This window comes from Lissotriton helveticus, chromosome 5_1, assembly GCF_964261635.1.
Source record: "Lissotriton helveticus chromosome 5_1, aLisHel1.1, whole genome shotgun sequence".
Taxonomy (NCBI): Eukaryota; Metazoa; Chordata; class Amphibia; order Caudata; family Salamandridae; genus Lissotriton; species Lissotriton helveticus.
Genome location: NC_136065.1, coordinates 680,127,310 through 680,153,737, shown reverse-complemented (window position 1 = coordinate 680,153,737; position 26,428 = coordinate 680,127,310). Strand labels below are relative to the sequence as shown.

At 43.7% G+C, this 26,428-nt stretch overlaps 1 protein-coding gene across 1 annotated transcript in view; it reads right to left on the bottom strand.

Moving 5' to 3' along the window:
• PPA1 (inorganic pyrophosphatase 1) overlaps positions 1–26,428 on the bottom strand; it is a 172,385-nt gene that overhangs the window by 98,367 nt on the left and 47,590 nt on the right. The gene's annotated exons all lie outside the window — the stretch shown is intronic.

Genomic DNA, 26,428 nt, shown 5'->3' with positions numbered 1-26,428 from the left:
ACACTTAGGGGCCGATTACGATGTTCGGAAGGGCTCCGAATAGGATTCAGGTTTTCCAAATCAGATTGGAGCCCTTGTTTCTGGCCAAATCGGACACACTTCCGAACAACCAAGTACGATGCCTGGAAACCGGTAGGGCTGTCCGAATTGGTTCCGAAAGGCATTCGAACACAGCAAGCTTTTTCGGAGCAGATTCGTACAGCTCTATGGACTCTGTTTCCGAGCAAGCGAATCCAATGTCCGATTTGGACAGCCTTTCCGATTCTGTTTGCCCAGAACAAAAAGGCTGTCTGAATCGGTCTTTGGTACCCATGGGTCCCCTCTTCCAAATCATGCACAGTATGTGGCAGGCACCATGGGGTGCCTGCCACAGGGTGTACAATTTTCCCCAGCCACCTCTTTCTTCAATGGGAGCCTGTGTTCACGTGTGGGACACCGGCTCCTATTAGCCTATCAGTGAGGAAGTTAGGTAGTTCTACACAGCGTTCATTGGTGACCGTTGTACAATGTTGGGAGAGAAGGATAGTTTGTTGTTCATGATATTTAAGAGCTCTCTTGGTCTGTTCTTCGCATGGTCCAGTCGATTGCGTATGAAGATGGCTTTTTCTCTAAAGATGGCTTTTTCTCTAAAGATGTATTTCTTGTAGGCGAGCCGTTTGTATTCTAGGAGTGTGAGGTGTGCCAGGGAGAAGTTGGGTCTCCGTAACGTCTAATTTGAAGGAGGATCTAGATTGGATTTTTATAGATTGCTTTAGTTTGAGCAGTGCAACTTGGTCGAGAACATCTGTTACTTCATCCAGTAACATCACACAGTAATGGACATGTAAAAAAAACATATCAAACCTATTTGCTTTGCCAATGATCGTTAACAGTATCAGATAAATTATTATTAACGATTTTGCTGTGAATAATTAGAATTGAATGTGTATCAGTTCTGAAAATATGAGATCGTGAATTAAACAAAATGTTCTGCAGAAGGGTAGTAGTCTTGATGGCATTTCAGTCACTGTTACTGCCTTTACATTCCTTTCCTCTGCAGGCTCTGTTAAGTCACTTATGCAGTTTTTCTCACCACTTCTTTCTGACATTCTCCATCTGCATATCTCACATCTCCGCTCTTTCGTCTTTAGTACCCTCTAACTCTCTCCTAAATGTCCTTGTGGCTCCATCTCAAAACCTCACTACACACACAGTGCACCAAGTCACTTGTTCGCACTGCATTTTATTTCACTTTCGCCCTGTCAATATTTCAAAAGCTTTGTTCCACGTTGACACACGTTTACATAGATTCAATTTCAATTGGCACACAAGACCACTGCACTCTCCGGTCAGCAGAGGCCAAGGAATCAATAAGCATGTATTGTGAATACATTTAGGACCTGCTGACATAAACCACACTGCTATCAACCTCAAATTCAGAACTCTGAATTGTGACCTATTATAAACACCCACTCACAAACTGAACTCACACAGACACCAAGAGTCGACGCAGTTTTTTTTTGTCAAAAGAATGTTTATTTAGACCACAGGTCTTTAAACATAAAAACGTAGCGTTTTTATATATACTCTAATATCATGGATAATTTCATCAATAGTTAACATTAACACTGGTATCCAGTCAGTCAGTCAGTCAGTCAATCTTTATTCGGGTACCACAGTACCCATAAAAGCACAATATAAAAATACATTACATACATATTAAAATTTTATAAAATAATTTTAAGCAATCCACTAATATGTGCAAAATATCACATTTAGTGTCTAACGTACATGTACATTTCCCATTGTGTTGCATAATTTCTGGTTTTGTTTTCTCATGTATTACCTAGGGACGACTCAGTTCACAGTACTCGCTATACAACAATAAACTACAAAAACAACTTTCTTGATAAAGCAAATACTCTTAGGAAGCAATATTAAGTAAAACATGACATGTGAACAGGAACTTCATTGCGGACATGGTATATCTAAAGGGGTTTTACAGTCATTGCTCAGTGTTTTTGCCAAAGTTATGGACACGTATAGAGGGCCCAATGGGGACCAGGTTCAATGACTTTTTAATTACGGTTTAGTCTGAGGCCCCAGGGGGGACCAGTCCCACTTAAAGCCCTGGGGACCCTACTCCAGAACTGAGAAAACGAATTTCTGTTGGACAACCTGAAAGTGAAAGCACCACTTTTAGAGTAGAATCTGTCTTGTTCAGTACCAGAAATAAAGGGCCAGCTGTTCTTAATGCTCCCATGAGGACTGGCAGCCTGAGGATAAGGTGCTGCCCAAGACTAAATCAGTCGTTGCTCAGCCCCACAAGAATGCATCACACTAACGATCGTGTTGATCATGCTCTCTTCACATCACTCCATGACAGAAAGGCCCAGTAGTAAGCCAGGATCAGCCTGGTACAGAAGGGAGAGCTCAAGAAGCTGTTCTGAGCCAGAACTATCTTTAGACGGGTCTAGCCATGGTGATCTCTCCCCATGGTGGCAGTCCTGAATAACTGTGGCAGCGCAACTTGTAGTTGTCTGGACTTCCCATACTGATCTACTGCCCGGTCAGTTGCCAGACATCCACCACAAAGTATCGCTGCAATGTTGCATTAAAAATTAGACAGTCTACTTCCTCAAAAACGTGATATGCCGGCGAGCACCCTTTGATGACTGTCGATCCTACTTTGGAATCCAACCTGAAAGATCCACTTGGCTTCATCATGCATTCCTATCCCTAATGTTTGGCCTAGCAGGCAAAGGGTCCAACTGTGACCAGCATTTACCCCTATTTTTTTCATATTGAACTACAAACTTGAACAAACATGTGTTGTTTAACAAATGCAGCAGCATAGGAAAGCCCCCAACTGCCTGAGAAAACCATTGACCTTAATAAAAGTACAGGACTTCGGTGCTCATAAAGTAAGAAGAGAAACTCAACAATACATGTGTTTGTTCATGTATGCAATGTATCGAGGTTATACTCAACATTTTCCATGAATAAGCCTTTCTAAATGTATTCGGCAATTTAGTGACCTTGCTTTATTATTCAGAAACTGTTCTGGGGCATTACTTGTTACAAGTATTGCCCAGCCGGACACCTGTGTTTCACAAGCTCTGGAGAACCGGACGGACATTATACCAACTCTCCTCCACTGAACGCTAGCTCCATGCATTCCTCTGCTTGCCCTCACCATTAAGTAGTATCACCTACCCATGTGGGTGGATGCAAATAAATCAATATATGTATTGGTAAAAGTCAATAAGTCTGGCTTTTTCTTAGGTGAAATATTTTAAGATAGTTTGGAAACCTGGGATGTTTCGTGGACAGCTGGAGGCAATATATACAAGGAAGCAACTACAGCAATATGAAAGGTTGGATTAGGTACCTTTTCCGAATTGACTGCATTAAAAGAGTTAGGTTGGACCCTCAAATGAGTGTTATGAAAGTTGATTGGTTTATGAGGTTGCGTTGTAAGTGATGAACTTTAAGGCATTTCCAGCAAACTATTGCACATTACATATTTTTGTCACAGCTATAGCACTTTAGATGCGGGTTTATGAAAGCCTATGTGCATGCACGTCTTTGTAAGAAGTAAATCAAACAACATGTTATCAAGACAGTAAAGTGAAATAAATGAACACGCCTGGGTGGTTAGTGTACAGCACAGTGTCATATCGACATTCTCAAGCATCCACACAGTTGCACTTCCTAAACAAACATTTTTTTAAATCAGCAATTAAAATGTTGCATCAGCAAAGTAAAAACATCACAGGATACACTGGCTTTTAGCTACAAGTCATATCACTTCTGCAGACTAACAAAAGGATGACCTGTCCTATTACCTAAACCCAATCGGAACACAATTGGAGCAATGTAGCCAACCTCAAAATTCCATGGCCTTGAAAAACAGCTCATCCAAGCAATGTCAAGTCATAAAAATCATATGTAAACGTAAGCTGAAGGGGCCTGGCCCAAAGCCCACTCTGGACTTCTTAAAGTACTTTTTTAACTGATGAAAAGGCCTGTCATACAGCTAGAGCTGTGTATAATCAGACCTAATAAGAGGTGGAATTACTACATCTAGTAGCTTATTTTATGAATTAATAAATTTATGTGTGTGGTTACTCAAAACCATTACAATAAAACAAAACAACGAACTAGAAAAAGAACATTCCATTTTTAAAAGTTAAATTATTTAAAATCATAAACATTGTGAATAAAATCTAAAATTCAATGGTCATTAAGTCCAAGAAAGCTTTTTTGAGCTCGGCCAACAGTTGTGCATGCTCTCATTGAGCTAGGCCGTTAGTTCCAGACGATATAGAAGCTCAGTGCAGGTACTTGCCCAATTGCTTAGCTGGGAGGGACCATCAGCTTCATAAGTCTGTTGTACAAATTTACCAAACATAGCCATATGTTTCACTGTGTCTAATGTGTACAGTTGATGAAAAGCCTCCTTTACCGTTCTAGTCCCCCGTTGTAGCAAGATGGGCCAAAGATAAAGACTGCGATCTAGGTGCAAGGCCGGGCAGCAAAATAGGATATGGGCCAAGGTCTCACGTTTGTATTTGCAGAGCCGACACTCCATGATCGCCATTTTTTTCGACCCGGAGGGGTACAATTCTTTAAGCGGGAGAGGATGTAATCTAAACGCTACAATCCTATGTAGAGCTGGTCTCCCCACCGCCTGCGTGAGATGAAGTTTGGGGTTGTATTCTGTATGTGGGAGGCTTTGGGACTCATGAAAGCCTCTTGATTCAAATGATTTAAAGTCTGAGGTGAGAGAGCAAAGGCGGACTTGTTTTTTTATTGTACTTTTGATAGCAGTATACTTGATTATCTTGGGGTCCCAGTTTTCTATTGCAAGTTTCAGAACGTCTTTGGCGGCGGAAAGGGTGGTTGACCAGGAATTGCCGTGTTCCAGAAAGATATTTTTTATAATAGACGTCATTGTATTTTCTGGTGCCGCCATGGTAAGATAGTAGTATTTGCTCAGAGAGGTCATCTCTTCCAGCTTTTATTGGTTCAGGTTAAATTCTAACCGCACTAGGTTATTCCTGGTGCATGCGGGTAGGTGGAATAACTTTTTGAAGGCTAAGCAGTGGATTATTTCTAGGTCTCGCGCTAGTTTCCTTGGAAATTCCTGTTGCGCGAAATTAAGTGATGGTACTAGTTTCACCCTCAAGACTCTGGATAGCCGTTGTTGGGGGGGGGGGGGGGTGTAGAGTGGCATATAGCTTGCAGAGGGCGTAAGTGATGCTTTTCCCTTTCGTACATATTTTGTCGAGATGGACTCTTGGGCGACCTGATTCACTGAACCAAACTCCCAAGTAGTTGTAGTGTTGTGTGCAATCCAGTGTCAGCTGACCTAGCCTCCATTTTACCCGTTTTTTCTTAGGGTATTGCCCAAAGATTATGGTTTTTGATTTCGATGGGTTGGCAACCAGTATATTTTTCGCATTATAATTTGCCAGGGCCGTAAGTGCTTTTTGTAAGCCTATTTTAGTATAGTCTAGGAGTACCAGGTTGTTGGTGTATTGCATTAGTTGAATCTTAGTGCGCCCAATCCTAGGTGTCGCTGATGTGGCTCCAATCAGGGCTTGACCCAGGTCCGCGGTGTATATTGTCCACAGTTGATGCTCCAGGTCTAAACCCGGTTTGAAAAAAGGGCAGGAGGCCTTCAGTACTGACCCAGTTTGAAAGTTCCACAAGAAGGGTACTTGCATAGGTCTTGCCCTCAATGTCGAGCAAGGCAATCATGCGATAGTTTTGTGGGTTAGATTTTGGCCCTTTCTTGTGTATTGGGTGCAATAGCGACCCTCTCAAGGAATCTGGAACGTCCCCCAAGAACCGACATTCAGCATATAACTTGGTCAAGTTGTCCATCCAGAAATCTGTGTCAGCCCTGAAGAGGGAGCCAGGCAGGCCGTTGAGTCCCGGTGCCCCATTGTCTCTGATCTTTTTTAAGGTTGTATGAACTCAAGTTTTTCCTGGAGGTGCTTGGTGATCCAAAATTTTTGAGGTATGGGCAATGGTGTCTAGTTCTCCACCCTCGTTAAGGTCTTTATTCGGCAAAATTATGCTTCCATCCTCTTTGTACAATGTTTTCACATGAGCGGTCCAGGTGCCAGCGTCAAGGGAGTTCTCTCTGTGGTTGTCTCCTTGGGGTAGAGTGTTTAGGTAACGCCAGAACTCTTGGGACTTACAGGGTCTCAGTAAGTCGAAGATCCTCAGCCATTTCGCCTCAATGCATTCGCGTTTCACGGCCCAGACCTTCGAGTGGATTTTTGCGGCTTCTTTAAGTAGACTTTTGGCAGATGCGGAGCCAGTTTTCTGGTAGGCCCTACGTTTGGCATTTAATTGTTTGGCATTTAATTGTTTGGCACTCTCTTTAATTGCTGGGTCGCATCCAAAAGTGTGTTGGATACGGAGGGTTCCTGCTTCTTGTGCCTCCTTGGAGCAGTGAAACTAATTTGCAGGCAGACCGATCCCATTCGTCTATGGCGCCCCTGTTTTTGCTTTGTTGACTGCCAGCCCATATTTTTTTCCATTTCTCAAACTTGTTAATTGGCACTGGCCCCCATTTGATTCTTCTTGAAAGTATAAACAGTTCTCCATTCGATGCCCCGATGCATCGTAGAATGTGGCGAGTGTCTACTGTGAGATTTAACGTGATTGTTAGGGCGGCGTGATCGCTTTCGTTTCGTTGGTCTACTGTATAGTTTACCATGAGATTTTGTGTCCGTCCGCTTAATAGGATGTAATCTATTGTCATATGTGGGAGGGCAGAGTGCCCCCGGTGCGTTCCTCAAAAGCAGAGAGTGGGCTGTTAGCAGATGATAAGAGTGCATTAGGGCGTTGAAGACGTCTGTAGCCATAGAATGGTTGCTTTGTGCTGCAGAGACCCCTATGTTATGTATGTTAAACTCCCCAAGGATAATTGATTCCATAGGAGCGAACTGTAGGAGAAGATTTTCTATCTGCCTTATCAGCTGTATCAGCTTGTCCTTGGCACCCTGCCCATGAGGATTGTGATAAATGTTAATTAAGAGTATTGGGAGAGGACCATTAGTTGTCGATAGGCCTTTCATGGTGCCTGCCAGAAACATAATTGACTTTGTTTCTATTTCTGTAACTTGTATTTTCAGGGAGTGCTTGATGTATATAGAAATCCCTCCAGATGGTCTTCAAATATATTGTCCTTAATAGCTGGTTTGTAGTATTCCGCGTAGCCTCTTATTGGTATTGATTTAGTTGCACACGTCTCCTTCTAAATAAGCCAATGTCGCTGGGTTTTGAACAAGCTTTGAAATCCCTGCGACGTTCCAGGTCATGATGGTTAAGCTTTGCGTCCTGGCCGTCGAGTTACTATGCTTGGCTGGGCCATCTTTTAGCAGAAGCAGTTTGGTCTCCTGGCTTGCAGGGGGGCAGGTGTTAGGAATTGGAATTTAAGGCCCTTGACACCCAAGACCAGTCTTCACTGGTATTCCCCTTGATTGAGCAAGACCGAATGCCTTGAACCAGATTTGTTGTTACTTTAATTGAGCTGTCACTTGTTAAATTTAATTATGTGCAGCTTATAGTCCCGTGAAGAATGGACACTGCTGATGGCAGTAAGTAAAGCAAATCGTTCTTAGGTGCCTTTTTTGAGTGTTCTGTTCCTGAGAAACTGTTTGTTCCTTCAAGTTACTGTTTTTCAGGAGCATTGGGTATTTTAGCACAGGCTGGGTCATGATTTGTATGCCCCAGTTTTCCAGTGGCTTCTTGTTTCTTTTTCAAGGCCTCAGCCATGGCTAAGTTAGTGAAAAGCAGCTCTGTTGTCTCATTGATTTCGCCTGGTCCTGGGGAAAGGAAGGAGACACTTAATGTCTGTTTTTATGGTTTCTAGACCTGGAGTATTGGCACAAAGTTTTAGAAGATTGCTGCGGTTAAGGATACCCCACTTGCCCTGGGGGAGACATTCAGGGTACAACAGTATTTTCTGGTCATCGTGATTTGTGGAAGTTAGGGTTTGTTGGATAATAGCCTCCTGTAGTCCATGGACCTTTGTGACATTTAGGGTTTTCTGTGCCAGGGTGTCCACATTAACCTCTGCCTGGTTTGAGTTGGCAACCATCTGCTGGGCTTTCGTCTCGATCTGTGATCTAATTGGTGATGGTCCTATCTCTCTATAGTGGGTAGATTTGTTATTACCTTGAGATGCCATGTGGCCTGGTGTCAGGATGGAAATTTGTTTATTTGTTCTATGAAGAAGAATATGAACTGATATAAATGGACGCACAAATGGGGTAAAGTTTACCATTTGAAAGAACAGAAACTATATTTTGGTGTGAAAGTTAATATATATGAAGGATATATTGGCCATTGGAGAAATATATCAGCCCTGTAGAAGTGTAAGTGCTTGATTAGAGCACGACAAACACGTGTTGGCTGCTGTTGCTTTCGAATTGCTTTATGCTGGATGAATAATACAAACGTTAGCTTCATGGATTATATGAACTGTACCAATTGAAGATTATATACGGATTGGAAGAAGAATAAACATATGGACTAAGCTCACTCTTTGATATTTGAGTGCTCGGGGAGGGTGGTTTGTTTATATGCTATCTACATAAGTGGATTGTGGTGGGGTTGTTTGGTAACCAACCCTTCTTCCCCTGGAGTACCGACTAAGATTTGTGTCTCAAGTTACTGACCCTGAATGACTTGTATGTTAAACGGCTTTTTTTGCTAACCTGGTTACCAATCATTCAGATTATCATACAAAGAACGAGCTGAACTACAATGCGGTTTCTGCTACTGCTTTAAATTGTAATAGTTGTAGGGTACTTCGGACAAAGGAAGAGAACAAATAGTGTCTCGGGTTCTAATGAGGTTACAAATTAGAGGGCGGTGTTATTCTTGGGGACCAAATTAGCGGGGGGGGGGGGGAATTATTCTTGGGGAGCGCTGGAGCTGAGCCAACTTGTTGATGTCGATTTTAATTCTGTGATCAACAATACAGGAATATATTTGGTTTACCCGTTTGACCAAGTAAATTACTAATGTTAAAATACTGTTAACAGTATCATACATTTTATGGGAACAGGGTGACTGTCTTCAGATTGAACTGAAACTTTACAGCCTGGAGGAAGCAGAAGAATGCCATGAACTAGGGTTCGGTCACCCAGCTACCTTACCCACCAGCAGAACACATACTAGAGCGTAATGGACATGAGATTTATGCTGCCTAGAAACCTTACCAGTCTTAAAGCACGGTACACATCAGCACCGTTCTAGCCACGTCACCTACTCTGAAAGGTGGCACACACTGTAAGAATCAAGGAGTGGAAGCCTGCCATATTACAGTAGCTGGCGTCGTGTGCAGGGGACAGACTAGAGTCCAACCACCTCATCTACCAGCATTTGTGCCACTGACATGACATTTTTTCACTTTCACCATAAGCAAAGGAATACCTGCCAAGTAATTTCAGACAAAGCCCTGCTAAAGGATATTATGTGTGATTGATGTATGAGTTATGTTAAATTTTGGAATGCATGATGGTATGATTGTGATGTATGAATTTGGTGTGTGGGACCTGATTTATTGATTTGTCTTTTTTTAAAAACATGGCGTGGTCTGATATTTATTATGTTTGTTTATGAATTGAATTTTTTTTTCTATAATAAAATTATTATATATTTGTATTTCTTGATGTGATCATTTTATTCAGCCCTTGTTCGCTCCGGTGTTAACGGATCAGTAGAAGGACCCTTTAGTACGGCTTTGTCGGAAATTACTTGGCAGGTATTCCTTTGCTTTTGGTGTTCTATATTTCCCCTGCCTACCTGCCTCTATCTTGCCGGGGGTCCCCCTTCTCTTTAGTTATTTTTTCCACTTTCACTCTTATTTCTATACACAGTCCTTGGTGTTCAGATTTATTTTATGCTGGTGACTAGGGGATGAGTCCTTAGTCAATGCAGTGGCGTAACAAAACAAATGGGGCCCCCTGTAGAAGGGGGTGATTGGCCCCCGAGTCTTCCATATCTTACAGATATACATTGGCCTTTGACTGATGCTGAATGGAGGGCCCCAAACGTTGGGATTCCCTCTGTGCCGCATGGGCTTCATGGTCCTGTGTTGCACCCCAATCAATAGTGTCATCCAGAGACTCAGTCTCAGATTTGTATTAACAAAAGAGTGGAGAGGGGCTAAATAGAGAGAACTGGAGAAATGTTGCACCAAACATCTGGTTTGAATGGCGCAAAATGTTATTTTTTAACTGCTTGGGCAGTTTAAATGTCATTTTTCTACCTCTCTGATGGTAGAACATGTACATAAAACAGCAACGGCACCATACAGCCCAGAGACAGTGAAAGGCATTCCTTATAGGGTGAATAGCAGCAGCTTGGGTGTTTGGCATGAGTCGACTGGAGCGCTGGAAGTGTGCAGTCATTACAAGGGCATTCCTTGAAGCCTCTAGCCCAATGACTGAAGTAGAGATGACCGGAACCCCACACATCATTATGAGCGCAATAGCTCAGTGTTCATCTACTGTATGGTTCGCTATTACTGTCCAACACTAGTGGTGCAATCGTCATTTAGATTGGTTCTTACATTTCAAGCATAGCTGTAATTGGTCAGCAAGGCCAAACCGATATCTGATGCATTTCCCAAGTTTGTGACAGAGGTCCGCAAAAAAAAAAAAGGCAATTACTGTAGGCTCCTCAGTCAAGATCACCAACGAATCAAAGAGCCTTCTCCAATCATGTTTTCACGTCTATTTCATGAGTAAATCCCACCAACCCAAAATCCCTTAGTAAGTTTCTCTTTCACATCAACTACTACTTTGACTTGCCAAAGAGTCTGGTGCGAAACAGTGCCAGAGGCTTTCCCAAAATAAAGGCAGCCTACACCCATCACTTTTAGGGCGATTTCAAAGTTTGCAGTTTATAAAAAAGTTCGATCAAAGTGCCATAATCTTAGTTAAAAAAAAAACGCCAGTGTGAATAGCTATAGTTTGGTGCCTTCCAGATATTCCACAAGTATTTTTGTTGAACGTCTGTCCATTGATTACACCGTCTTTGAAGTCAGGCCTAGTCTCTCATTCACTCCTCTGCCTCCAGTCTAAACCAGTCCTCTTCCCAACATGCTATTAACCAAGGCGGTTGGTGGCGCTGCTAGAACATTCTTCTGTCCTTCAAATTATATCCCACCTAACCACAACACTAACTCATATGCCGTCCGTATCTCTGTACGTGAATAAGTATCACTAACGAAGTTATGTCTGATGTACTGGAATGACCTTTGCCTTTCTGCGTGCTTAAATTAGAACACCACTTCGTCAGCAGAGAATTGTAACGCATCTTCTAATACTTGGGACAAGCTCCACTTAAATAATGAGTGGGTCCCATTACAGGGTACAATCAATCGGAATACCTGGATATCTGTACTCACCGACTGAGTTCGCCCATCCTCTCACCCCTAAATACACCTGCATTACTGAGAGAAATGCCAAAGCTTGATGTTGGTCTTCCTCTGGTAAACAACTATCTTGTTATTAACTATATAATACGCCAGAATGCCCCAGGTCTGTAAGAGCCCTAATCCCATATTGTCACACAATACAGAGTAAAGGGAGTAAAAAAGCAGAGCATATTATGTCTCACCCTATTCTAAGGGAGTAACAATCGGCATTTAGCATGCATCTCCCCACCGAAGCATGCAGGGTCAGGAAGATTTGACAAACATGGACATTTTATGAACAGGAATGTGAGTAAGACATACTGCAGTGAATGTGTTTGGATATATACTTATGATCTTTTCCATGGTCTGTCTTATCAACGAAATTAAACCACTACATAAAATGAAAACATATTTCCTGGTTCAACTAATAAAATGCCTTCTTTCTTTCGGGCCTTGTATATGCAATCCTTTCGCCTTCTCCACCGTGCACATCTTGCATTTAAAAAGTCAGCATTTATGTTCTGACCACTTACTGAAAAGACAGCTAGTATCTACACATGCCTGTCTAAGTGAACCTACACCTAGAATGTCTCCATCGCTCATTACTCCATTGTTCACACCTACCTTCTTTATCCTCTATTTTGCACATCCATCATTTTTAACTGCCTTCTCACTCCATCAAGACTCTTCATTGGTCCAGTCTTCCTTTTGTCCGATTCGACCCAGTTCGTCCTCTGTTCAACCTCTGGTTTTCGCTCTCCCTCTAATTTTCTTCAACCCCAAGATGCCCTCCTTAAGTGGCACAACTTTGCCTTCGATCCATCCATCCATCCCTTCCCAAGTTCCGTCCTTCTTTACCGCTTCTCCTCGTCTCTTCCAATTTATCATATGCTGAAAATCTCAGTCCCTCGCTTTCATCACGGACAGATCCCTACATTCCCTTGGCCAGCTACTCCTCTGCATCTATGTTTCACCCCTGCCCACCACTCCTTTGTCCATCGCCTCAATCTCCCTCTTCCGGTCACTCTTTTTGTAGAACACAGGGACAACTTTCTGATGAGAAAACGGTTTCAGACTGAGGTGGAACACGAGAGGTGGTTGGTGAGGGCCAACAAAATCTTCAAAGGCCCTGAAGACTATAAAAATTGTTGAGGCAACAATCAACTGGAGCAAACAATCATACTGCTTTCATGTATTGCACCCTTTAACCGGGATGTAAATCGCTTAGTAAGTTACGTACTGCTGTCCCCGATTTAGCGTTAGTACCAGTTTGTCCACAACAAATCCCCCTCCCTGTTTTACCTACCGGTTCAACCCTCTCTATAACTCTTATATTCGCGTACCCAGGGCTTAAGTTGTAGAAGGAGTGCCGGAGCCTATCTCACTCTTGCAGTTCCTACTTTCCCCCAGTGTGACCGTTCTTCGGTCTCTCTTCCCCAGTCCTTCCGTTTTGTGTCTTTTTAGGTTTCGCCTGGCGTTTACTGCGCAAGCAGTATCGTGCAGGCGAAAACTTTTGTAAACAGTATGGAGCTTAATCCCGCCTCTGTCTTCCATTGGCTAGCTCCATAAATGGAGGCTAGCCATTGGAAGACAGATCTGCCAGTCATTGCCGGAGCAGATTCGTGGGCGTTCCCGCGATTTTTACTCATCCCACCCCTTTCCCTACGTCATGCCGCGGTGGGCGTGTTTTTTTGGGGGGTTTTTTTGGTCATCTTTTTCGCTTTTTCGGAGGGTCTTCTGTTGGAGTGGACTGCGAATTTTAAGTTCCCAGGAAGTTCTGTGTATTTGCAATCCGATCAGGTAAGCAGCATTTTGTTTCAAATATCTATTACCTTTGTACGTCTATCTTGCCTCATGTTTCGCCCGGTCTGTGTCTGTTTCGGCATGTTTACGTTGTTTTTGTGCTAATGCTAAGTCTTTGCGTGTCTCTGTGCTACGTCTTGCCGTCAGCCGTACGTCTTTCCATGGTGTTGTCTCTGTTCCCCCCGTCTCATGTCCTTTTCGACCTGCCCCGTGCTGCTACTGTCCAGCGCCTAGCAGGGTAAGTCTTTGCGTGTGTTGGTGCTGTTGTCTGTCTTTAAAGCACCTCCGGAAGAGAGAGATTATTTCACTACCGTGCCGGGGCACAGGCAGGATCCCAGGTGATTGCTCGTGTCATATTTCAGTCCCTTGATTTTTGTATTCCAGGTGGAAAGGGAGGGGGGTAGTGGGCGTCGGAGAGTTACCTCTTCCCCAGTAGCTCGGGGAAAAAACAAAGGCGAGCTGAATTCAGGTCTCCACTCGCTGAGCACACCTTTTACCTGTTCCTATAAGAGGGTAAGCACACGCCCCTCCCGCGTCCAGATTAATGGTGTGCTCCCGGAGTGTTTAACAATGGCGCAGAAAGTGTAATATTTACCCAAGGTTGATTGTGTATATTTAGAACAGCACAAGCAATTAACAGCTGAAAAGGTGCCTTTTTATCCGAACTGCTGAGGGGAGAGATGAGCTGGCGCTAATGCCCTGGATAAGCCGCCGCGGTTATACGGAAAATCCTCATTAGCCACGTTGTTAAGTTTTTACTCGTCCAGCAACGAAGCTAGCTACCAGTTGAAACTTTAAAGTTCAGGAGGAAGAAAGTTCTCTCTGGTGTGTTCTAGTGTCACGCGGAAGAACTGCTAAATGGAAGGACTGGGAGTTATTTCGGCTGCCTCTCTATACCCCATTTCAGAGAGCCCCCACTCCCCAATTGGCCTCGTTTGCCTCCTCACGCACAGGGAATAATTACAGCATGTTGTATGCTAACAGTTGCTTCTTTTGTATTCAAGTGAGAAGCTTTGCTAAATTGTCTCACTCACTTCTGAACATCAAATGATTGAGTAATCCAAGGGAACAAAAACACGGTTTCACATGTTTAAGATGTGAGGTGTGTGTTTACTTCTCTAACTTTTTTTAACCGTGTTTACTTCTCTAACTTTTTTTTAACCCATTAGTCTTTTGTTGGCCTGCCCACATTAGCATTTTAACAACTCTGAACTGAACATCTGCCTTTCTTCGGACCTGGGCTCCGTGTGTAGATCATCCATCATCCTGTCTCAGGCCACAACAGGCCAGTGCCTTTGGAGCTGCACCGAGATCAACTGACTGTGAACGGCACAGCTGGGGGCGGCCATTTTGTTCCTTCCACGCCACTGGCGCCATTGTCTGGCTCTGGTAACCAAAGCTAACACCCAGAACGGGAAGCCATTTTGTTTGCCAGGTCCCGGCTTGTCCTGCTCCATCTCGCTGGGCACACCTGCAGAAGGAGAGCTGGCTACAAAATGGCAGCAGAGTCCAAGGATTTAACCCTTTCACGGATAACCTCTGCCTCCCATTCAGTCCCTTTGTGATTGGAAACACTTGAATGTGACTGCAACTAATCTAGCCTGACATATGTGTTGGCAATGCTTGAAATGGGCAGGTCCTGTCTGGTACTGAATGCCGCCTCATATTTAATTTGAAAGGGACTCCCAGCTACAATATTTTTAATGGGAGACTACCAGCACTTCTGAGGGCCAAACAGGTAGGGTCTCTGTGTAGCCAGTACCATCACGTCTATATTTCTATTTAGCACATTGGAGTGTTGAGAGCTCCACTGAAGACAGTGGAGTAGCTCCAAGCTTATAATGGCTGGTATGTTTGTCTCTTTTTAATTTAGAACATTCTACCCGTAGTACAACTACACAGGTAGAGGAGCACAGTACCCTAAGGTATAAAAATCCAACCTCATAGAATTATATAATGCTCAAGCATGTATCTTGCATCCTTTTTAGACACTCATCTAATATGTGAGACAGCAAAACCAATACATTCTATTTGAAATGAAACTTTCACCTCCTTGGTATTTCTTTTTTGTCTTTATTTAACCCTCTACTAGTGGCTAGTCAAAACAGGACAATAGATCCAGAAAAATAGCCTATGCAGTTTCGTCCTAATTCACATGGGACTTCTTCAGGGCAAAATTGCAAGCTGAGGTAATCCAAACACAAAAGGCAAAATAGGCTTTGATTCCTTCCCAAAGTGCCTAGTTCAGATTCTCTCGTATTTTCACTATGATTTCATCACGTGTTAAAGCCGGCGTAGCCATCAATTCCCTTCACATTCTTTTAAATTTCCCTCTCACACTTTTATTATATGTCCATAAACAATCAATCCTTATGTTACACGAGTTGGTCTCTGTCAGGCCTTGAGTTTACATGGCCCCTTACAGCACTAAACAAGGCTTACAATGCCCCCTATTCCAAACGGAATTAAACCGGCTAAACGTAAAAACATGAACATTTTTATTCCAATTAGAATGTATTGGTTTTGCTGCCTCACATATAAGACGAGTGTCTATAAAGAAGGCAAGATACATGCTTGAGCATTATATCATTCTATGAGGTTGGATTTTTATACCTCAGGGAGGATTTACTTCATTCAAAAAGGGCTCGAAGCAGGGCTCTATTTTAAACCGGTAAAATTCTTTAGTTAGAGAGCCATTAGATAAATCACTGGCTCTCCGTTCATTCATATAAGCCCAGAAGTAGATTTTTAAAAGCCTTTTTGAACACGAGGTTAGTGCGGAGGGTACAATAGGTCTCACATTTGCGGGAGATTAAGCTAATGGCAATGTAAATGACAATGCCATTTATTTATCTGTTTTCAAAACCAACACATAAATACAAAATTTGTCATTTACAATGCCAATAGCTCTAACTTTTCCAAAGGCGAAACCATTGCATTGTAAATGCTTGTTACCTCTTACGCTCTCGTTAATGTCCGATGCAGGAAAATGAGTTGCTGATGGTCCCCACCGGAAAACGCCGGTTCAAATTAAGCACTGCACATATGTTCTTTAGCAAAAGACCTGCTGCGCTTAAACACACAACGCGTCCTCCACTGTATTAGACGATCTTCGTGGCAACACAGTTACGTGAAAGCAAACTTTGCAGCGTACTTCATATTTCTGCTCTCACGCCGTTTTTAGAAGCATAAAATCGATTTTTGCTCAACTCGTACGAATGAGACAGTGCCCTGCCTTTCTTATACTAGACATTCACACTAGATACTCTTGTGTAGCTCACCTATGTGGTTATTGGTTTAAGATATATGAATTCGACTTCCCCTTAACCTGCATGAAATCGCACCTGTTTTGCTACGTGCACTTGCTGTTTTACATTGTAAAGGTTTTAAATAACCATAAACAAAGTATTGGAATATAACAGTTCCATTCTATGCACCCATACTGATGGATACTACCAGCGATATGCCGTTGTATTTAAGCACCTGAAAAGCAGCAGCACATGTTTGGTGGGCCCCAGGCACTGCGTTCCAGGGGTGCTGATCTCTTGAATACCTCCTGCACGCACGCACCTTATCATTTATCAGAGAAGGCGTCGATAGGGCGAAGCTGTTTACCTTGCACAATCTCTACTGTTAGGCAACTCCTGTACTCACGCACAGTTAAAGATAACATACCAAAGTCCAATCCACCTCTAGGGGCACGGTGTGCCTTGACAAAGCCTGATCGCCGTAGCATGCGACAGCAGGACACTCTGAACAATAAACAGGATTGGTTTCCAGAGGAGAATGGTCGAGAACTGTGCCGGATAAGAGCTCCTCCTGCCCGATGTCTGTTGGTATATCCTGGGTCATAAAAGACTCAAGCCAAGCTAGGCACCAACAACATCGGAAACGTTGCTGGTCACCACCCCACCCCACGGAACTGCAGCAGGAACGCAATTCTCGAACAGCAAGCCCCGGCATAGGTGTCTCACCTGCACCATCACATTTTACACCACCACCACCACAATACGGTGGTGCTCAAACCAAGCAGCGTGCACCAATCAACAGGATCGACACAGATCTTTATGGCATCTCTCTCGGGCCGTAGCTTTTACTTCAAACAAATAGGTCACGGCCCAAGTTACTCAGTTTTCTCTTGCATATGGTCAACTGGATCATTTTCAGCAATCTGACGTGTTACAACGGTTATACTATGTGTTTTCACAGAGTAAGCATAGAAATCCTAAATTAATGGACAACATATGTGCTTTCCAGGCAGACAGGCTCATGCAGCCAACAAAATGCACCAGTACAACCAGGTGCATCAGTCTATGACCAGGGACTATCCCGATCCCGTTCACCTGGTTAGGGCACCTGTGGCCCCAACCAGACATACCCCTACCTAGAAAATTATTTCAGTCTATCAGTGGAAAAATCCCGGGGTAAGACTAGAGGTTCACTCTTCCAGCAGGCCAGCCCTCGCCCCCAGCCAGACCCTTAAACTAACCCTACCAGGGCTGAAACCACCAAGTGCCAAAAGTTCTGTTCTCTAGGGTGGGCTTTTGCTTTTTATGTGCAGACATGGTAAGAGAGGCTCTTCAACTGGCGGGGATTAGAACATCCATGTTGCAACACCCCTGATTCGGTCACAGAATGGGTGGCAAGCTTCCTCCTAGCCAAGCCCAAGACATTGTCTTTTTCCAGGAGGAAGGTAAGGCCTCAACAGGGCCCTGGTATATTGAGGACTCACCTACCCCAACTCACTTCTATTCCAAGAGCCAATAGGTAGGCTAGACAACTCCTCTCAAAAACAGAGGCCTTGTCCACTAGGTTGAATTTATGCTGTGGAAGAGGTTGATCCAGCTAACGAGATGCCATCAAACACACCCTGTAAATTAAGTGCACTAAAAGAGAACTTGGCATGCAGCCTGCTGGCTACAGCGTCCGCCCTTAGAACATTCCAGCTCTGAATAGTTGTGCAGCAAGTCTAGCTATAATCTGGTTCAATGAAAGGTACATATAGTCAGGTTTTAATTTAATCTACAACCATATCTGCAGCACGAAAAACAAATCGGGACAAAGCCAACAGACCGGTCATTTTTAAAGGTCCTTATTTATTTCGGGAGAGTCAGTGATTGTGTGTGTGCACCAGTGTGTGTTTGTGTGTTAGAATGAGTCAGTAGTTGATTGAGTGAGCACATCGCTACATAGCTGCATGAAGATGGTTTGACATGGGTAAATTTTTTTTTTACATAATCCTGTTGCAAGATTGGCCAACAAGTCCCATTTAGCCATGCTCCCTTTAACTTCGTCGGTCATGGCTGCACACACAAGAGAAGCATAAGCCTCTGTTCCTTAACCCACCAAATATACTTACAAACCGCAATCTACACCTTAACTTCCATCCAACTGGCAGAGCATGTAAATAGATGCTCACTATAAAAACAGCCCTTCGTTACTCTCATTTAGGAACGAGATAAAAACCTGGCTGTTCACTGCAGGCTTGTAAACTTTTAATCAGCAAGCTAGCTGGTCTCCTATGTCTACTCAGCGCCAAGACGCCCATGGGCAATCGTGCGCTTTATAAATCACAAATCAATCAAATCACTATATTCCAAATGTTGCTGTTATTAATTATGTGTTTTCTTAACATTTAGAACTGTCCTGAAGAAGGTTTCATCTTCAAGTTAACCGAAACGCTGCGTCGACAGTTGGTTTTAGCCTAACATTATACATGTTTATCGTTTTTATCTTTGTGATGTAATAAATTGTATATTGGACAAATAGCAAAATGTATGAATATAATAAATTTGTATAAATCATCTTCACTGTTTTTGTTTGACAGTCATGTTATTTTTGTTAATTTTGATTTCAGTTATGCACTGTTCCTATTGAATGTATTAGAGACATGACACTGTAGAGAGTTTCTTATTGTGTTGCCGCACCCATAATGACAGGTTAGTTGGTTGATCATTGCATCACACAGGGACGTTATTGGTTTTTGTTGCATTTCATTTCCCCTTGTCCCGAATTGGATAAGTAAGGGGTCCCCCTCAATTTGTTCTTACTTTGTTATGAAGGAGTACCGCTACAAGATGGAGGGCTGAGCCTATGCTTAATAACCGGGGGCATTGAGCTCTACTGGGAATTATCCGTGTTGGCAAGCATTGCGCCATGCCAGCTTCTGGTCTCACCACTCCAGTGTGCTTCCATCAAAAGAGGTGCACGAGCTTTCCGGACCATTACTGGTCTTAAACCATGCGTAACTAAGGTCTCATCAACACGTCCTTGGCTGCATCAAAAGACGTCTTTTATTTCTCCAGCCTGACTGAATATCAAGTCTTCGCAACAGCCTGAACTACATTAACAGTAAGGGTTTAACATCCGGTAGTTCCATTACGTATTTCCCCAAGCAGGCCTGGGCACTGTTCCCTGCCCTCTGTAAACGGGGCACCTGCTACTCGCCACGAGGATTAAGTTCTATTCCGGGGCGCAGACGCTTCCGCCAGCTCTTTTCCTCTAGTGCCGGTCTTCTACCCTGGTTCCCTGCCCCCCTTCGCCCTATCCCAGTCCTCAGTTGCTGCTACTCTGCGCACTTTTCGGCGGCTGAATTCTCATTTATTTTCACCTGTCACTGCCTTTATCGTACCAGGAAATGTTTGCTTCCTTCGTCGACGATTAACGGATTTACAGGCCGTCTGATGCATCTTCCCTATTATAGCACTCACATGGTACTGGATACTTAAAGTGCTAATCTTATCCTAGAAGATGCCGCTCCATGTGCATTACAGGAAAAAGTCAATTTAGACTTAAAGGTCAGCGCGAAGCAGATAGCGCGCGGACACTTGTAAAGAATAGTCAATATTTTGTAAACAAACACACGTTTAGATTGCTCTAGTCTTTAACCGTATGATAGAAGCTTATTTCTCATGCACACATCTTAAGTCCAGTTTTTAGCATACCCCCTCCCCCCCCTCTTGAACGACTTTCTTTGGTTCATGGCTAGTATTTTTATTTTCTTCTGGAGTTTTATGTAGCACGAACTTGAACGAAGGTTTCAGGTATCAGAGCGCTTTACACGAGCACCAGTTTTGTTAGATGGACACATTCATGTTTTTGTCAGGCACGGGGAGATTAAGTGATTTGCCCAGAATCACAGGATGTTAAATGTCCCTGCCGAGACTTGAATCTGGTTCCCCAGCGTCGAGGTCGGCCGCTCTAGCCATAAGGCCACATCCTCTCCACAAATATAAAAAAAAGTTAATTTGAGAAGGGGGGGGGCTCCTTGATAACCATCTCACTTCAGTGCAGGTTGTTTTATATAATCTAAAAAAAGTTTGGATTGATACAACATTTCTGTAAGACTACAGCACACTTCGACAGATACTCTTCCTGCAGAAATAGCACGCCTTATATAGTGCCAAAACCACACATTTTTGGTGCGAGGGGAAAAACAGCAAAAATAAAAGAATCTCTGAACATATTAAGTCTAACAGCGCGAAATTCTACATTATCAATGGGTGTGGTGTTGTAAACTGCAATCCAAGAAGAATTAAACAGCTTTACTCATGGTTTTTTTAATAATATTGGGCCAAGACATAATAGAAGTCAAATGTTGCATACGCCCAAACATTTGATTTCTGTAAGTTTCCCAAAGAGGGTGGCATCCGGATTGTCTAGATTTTTATGACTGCTAGATGCCCAATACAGGACATGCCCTTTTAGTCAGCAGATGATGGCCACTCAGATACAAAGTCACAAGAACGCTTATTTGGCATGAGGGCCTAGGCACCTGATTGCACCGTGATATATTTTGTGCTCTGTGGTTTCATGGGCATATATACCAAGTAACAAACTGTTCCGCCAAGTTAGACAGTGACACTTACCGCTATACACAAGACCAACAATATTATCACTACAATAACAAATGCAATACACCCTTTGCCGGCTGTCAGTTTCAAGTTATAGTCTAGAATTAACAATCAGTAGCAAAGCCAAGAGATGGCTCACTTTCAGTGTGTTCGTAGCATCAGTCACTGCGGTGTGCTTACTAGGACGCATGGATGAAAGACAGCTGCCTGAAGCTCAACTCGGAAAAAACCGAGGTCCTCAACCTGGGACCCTCACCTCCGCCTGGGACAACATGTGGGAGTCCTCCGACAGACCAAGATCGGAAGATCGGAACCTCGGCATTATCCTCGACTCCTCTCTCACCATGACACGCCAGATAAACTCAGTCGCCTCCACCAACTGCCATCACATCCTCCAAAAGACCTTCAAATGGATCCCCCCGAACACAGAAAAATAGTCACCCACGCACTCATAACCAGCAGACTAGACAAAGGAAAAGCCCTCCACGCCGGCATCAACAGGACCCTTCTACACAAGCTCCAAACCATCCAGAATGCCGCGGCCAGACTCGTCCTCGGGACCCCTCAGCATGAACATGTCGCAACACCTTCGAGACCTACACTGGCTCCCGGTCGAGAAGAGAATAACCTATAAGCTTCTCACTCACGCATACAAATCCCTCCACAACATTGGACCCAAAGACCTCAACAATAGAGTCTACTTCCACGCACCCAAAAGAACCCTCCGATCAACTGACCTCGCCCTAGAGGAGACACCCCGCTTCCACAGAAGCAGAACAGGAGGAAGGGCTTTCTCCTGCATCGCAGCCAAAACCTGGAACGAGCTCCCAGTCAGCATCAGAAGTTCCCCTAACCTGCACATCTTCAGGAAGGACCTCAAGACCTTGCTCTTCGATTGAGCCGGAGCTGCCTCCCCCCTTCCCAGCGCCTTGAGACCCTCACGGGTGAGTAGCACGCTTTACAAGCCCCTGATTCATTGATTTATGACCTAAGCAGGAGTGAAACTATTGAGGGTGTAAGTGGCCCACATAGGAAATTTGTTTATTTACTGGTGGGCTGTAACCGTTACATATAGCTGATGCCACTTCAGAGCGCCAGATAAAGTGGGGCGCTGAGGGAAACCTGGAGACATTCGTAGCCTTCAGAGATTACATTTAAATTCTTGAAAAGAGAGGGAGGGGGATTTACAGATCATTAAAATGCTAACCCACTTGGACAGGGCTATCTATCCCTCCCTACAGCAGTCTATATTCTCCATCAGCACCTCAAAATATGAGCCGGGAGGGTGAGGGTTTTACTGTTGGAAAGGAACAAGTCGCTATGCTTGCAGTGAATGAGGTTATGGGCATCCACCCCAGAGCGCATCATCACTTTTTAAAGAAAACATTGTTCTCAATTATTTCATTGGACAGCTACTCAGGAGCATGGTGCGCTTGTAGAGGTAAGGGACCAATCATAGGAGTTCTCTTTACTGAGACCATGCTCTACACTCACACTAAAATAACTGATTATTCTGGGGTCGTTTGTAGTCAAAGTGATTGAGGAACAGTTTGTATGACTTTTCTAGTACGCAGTTCCACAGATTTCAGGGGTAGACCAGCAGCCTGATAGTCTGTATGTCAACCATAACAACCTGGTATTTAAGGCGGGGTTAAATACTTTTCTGATACACAGCAATACATGTATTTTGTGTCAAATCACGTAGGTCACAGATTTTCCTTATGTATTTTCTCAGAGCAGGCTTGTCTGGTTTCATCCTGTTGCTCCTGAATGGGTTGTGTAGCAGCAACACTCCCATGCCTTCATGTTGAAGGTGTGTAACTCTACAGTGCATGCACTGCATTTGTGGAGTGTGCCGTTATTTGTTCCCTTGTCCTGCTTCATGGTTTATGCGTATTCATATAAAGTCCCTTTGCCTTTTGGGTTGTATATACAGGTGTATTTTTGTAACTTGCTATGTGTGCGCGTGTATGTGTACCAAAGTGAACACGTCTGGCCTTAATGTGCTAATCCATGCATACACAAATGTGGTTTTCTCGCGTCAGCACATTAAACTCAGACCTACTGGCTTTGCCAATGCGTGTCTAATGAACACTGAAGGCATTTTAGGACGCCTACAGAAGAACACCCAATTTTATTTCAGTCAGGCTGGACCACATGGAACCACCCCATAAAAAGATTACTGGAGAACGGCTATACAACTCATCGCCCGTCAGCACACCAATGACAGTATTAAAACATTTACTAATCATCACACTCCTGCAAGTGTGACAATTCAGACTAATCCATGTCTGTAAGGCTAGAAGAATGTCTTGGTTGGCAGGTATTTGTCACTCTTAATGTATAATTAATTAATAAACAACTATTGTTGTGTTCATCTCGAAAGCAGACAAACCGCTTCATCAAGTGGCAGACTGTCATACGTGCTGGTGTTGAAAATTAATTGCAAGTGCAGAGCACCGGAAACCACTGGCTCAAATTAAGCACTGTTTTGCAGTTCTCGTATTTCAGGGTCCGCATTAACTCAAATAATCACCTGACCACGTCGATCCACCATTTTTTGATACTGCTGCACCAGTCAGATTGTAAAAGATTGCAAAAGGCTCCACGGTGCATCCAAATGTCCCATGGGTTAAGGTAAGTGGCTCTTTATCTGAAGGTTGTGTTAGAAATCTTGCTGTCGCCACGGTCCTGTGTTCAGTTAAATGTCGATTAATGAGAAGGTGTTTCAAGCAGTACAAGCAGAGGAGTGGTTCACATAAGCAAACTATAACTTAGCTGCTAAGTGCGTGCAATGTGATTTCAATTAAAAATAACCCGTCAGTATGACTTTTGCAGACATTATTGGCTCTGCCCCAGTTTTGAGTCCCAATTTAACAAAAAACCTGTTCTGTGGTCACTTGTGCTCGATGCCATTTTATGCAGCGGCATAGCAAATGTGACATGGGCCCAAATGTAAGCAAGAAGAGTAGCCCCAGTGCAGGGCTGGTAAAGACCGTATTGGATTCGGTACCACACCACCTGCTGTTAGACATATCCCTGCCTTTCTGAGAGTCAAAAGGGCTCGATGTCGTCAAACATTGTGAGCCATAAGTGTTATTTAAACGTAAGAGCTATGAATCTCATCGCAATGTGGAGTGGTGTGGCTCACTGGTTAGAGGCAGCAGACCCGGAAGCAGAGGACGGCCCGGGACCAGGGTTCTATCCCCGACGCGGCAGGGTCGTGGACCAGGGTCAGCGGACTCGATAATTCTCGCCTCGGTGCCTACTCTAACCAGGGATCACACTCGGCAACTCTGGGCATTAGCTTGCCTCATCTCCACAACGGCCCCCCACATACGCCGGGGATGCCTGGTTTCACCTTGGAGATACCCAGTAGGGACCATCTCACAGGGAAAGCCAGGACGGGTTCCCCAGCGGTCTACAGCGAAGAGATACTCCTTCGGGAGTCGATTCTAGCGCTTTAGAAACCCACAATTAATGTTGGCCTGGATTCTTGTTGCATAACAGACCTTTTTGCTCGGAGTAATCTAACTAGTAAGCAAACTTCAGCAGTTGAATTCTTTGTAAGCAATTAAATTGTCACACTGGCGAAATGCTGATCTTGGGCAGTTAAGAAGCCCTGTGCCAAGGTGGTATTGCACAGTCATGGTGGCATCACTGTTCATATCTGGTCATATCGTTTTGATGCGTCTGTTTTGTTGTTCAGAGAAGGACACTTCCAACATGCAAGTAACTAAATAACCCCTTCTTTCTAATCCAGCATTTCTGTTCACGGGTCAGCAGTTATTGGGGCACGGTGCTACTATACTGAGAGGGCCAGTGCAAGCCTACAGTAGTAGGTTTAGCGGCTTAATTTGGTGAGCTTCGCTCGGTCATCAGGACCTCACAGAGCTGGGTACACTGCAAAAAGAGATTGACCAGAGCTGTTCTTCACAGTTCGAGGGTAATTTCTGCTTTATCCTGCTGATTATCATAGGACTGGTTGCCTTCCTTGATGATGTGAAGGAATTATTTTTCTATTTGCATTTAGAACTACATAGGAGCGCATCCATTGCCTTGCTCACTGCACGGTTCCCAATGTGGTTTGTGTTTTCCGCTATTGCAAGGGCATGGCACGTAGCTACAGGCTGCATGCTTTGGTCCACTTTCTCTATGCGAGCAACTCTGGATCCCTGTTCTCCTCATTGTTGGCAGTGAACTCACACGCCATAATCCTCTCTCCCACCTCCTGGCTTTCTTAAAAACGTTTTTTCTTTTAACTTTTTTGACTAGGACCCAGCACCTGCACACATCTATCTACTGGGATGCTCATATCTATTTGCATAGAAGGGTAAATTAAGAATAAAGTAAAAATAAAAAAAACTCACTCCAAGATAGTCAAGAGTACATAAAAAGAGCAGGTACAAGCATTGGTGGCCATTTAAAAAAGATATATATTTTTTAAATCCAAGATGGGTCCATGCTCATGCATTTCATCCATCTTGGAATCTTTTTTTAATACTTTAAAAAACATTCCAAGATTGTTCCCTGTTGCAAGGATTCTGCGCATACACAGAACTATGCGCAAGAAAATAGGACCTCTGTGTGTAGGGGCTAAGCCTTCCTACAGACTCAGTACCCAAAATCCCCAAACCGAGTAGCTATAGTGTCTCATTCGTTCTCCTACATAATCACAAAGCTACAAATGATTAGAAAACCCAGAACACAACACTCCTGACTCTCTCAGGAATCACGGTAGCAAGACGTACCCTTTTGCTCACTCACTCGTACTTGTCCACAATAAGAATAGACCGAGTCACTGTTCTAGTTTAAAATGTTTATTTTAACTATGGTACTCTATAGTGCAGTATACGAGCTACTACCAGCTGCGAAACGCATAAACCTAAAACAGTTAGCATTGTAGCTAGTCCATAGACTATGAAAGGGGATGTCATCGTATACAGACAGTGGATAAAGATCTAGAAGGCCTAACCACCCTCTCCTTGGAAATAAGAAGTTTTATTATATGAAGGAAGATCTATGGGCTATCAGCAGACCCCCATACCTTAGTGCCTTGATGAGAGTTTTACATCACAGCAACAGCATAGCTCTTCTCCCTGGAAAGGTCAGTTTCCAAGTGTGTGTTAAACCAACATGCCATCCCGTAATATCAAAACATAAGTCTTCAGAAAACGCAGCTGTGTTAACATGTTTTGTCTAGGTGCTAGGGACTGACCAGAAACGAACAACAAGGGGCATTGTTTATCGACATTGCACTCCACGTTCAGACTAAAATCCAGGAACAGGCAGAGAACGCAGAAAGCAGACAGTTCTCATGTGAAAGGCACAAACAAAGTCT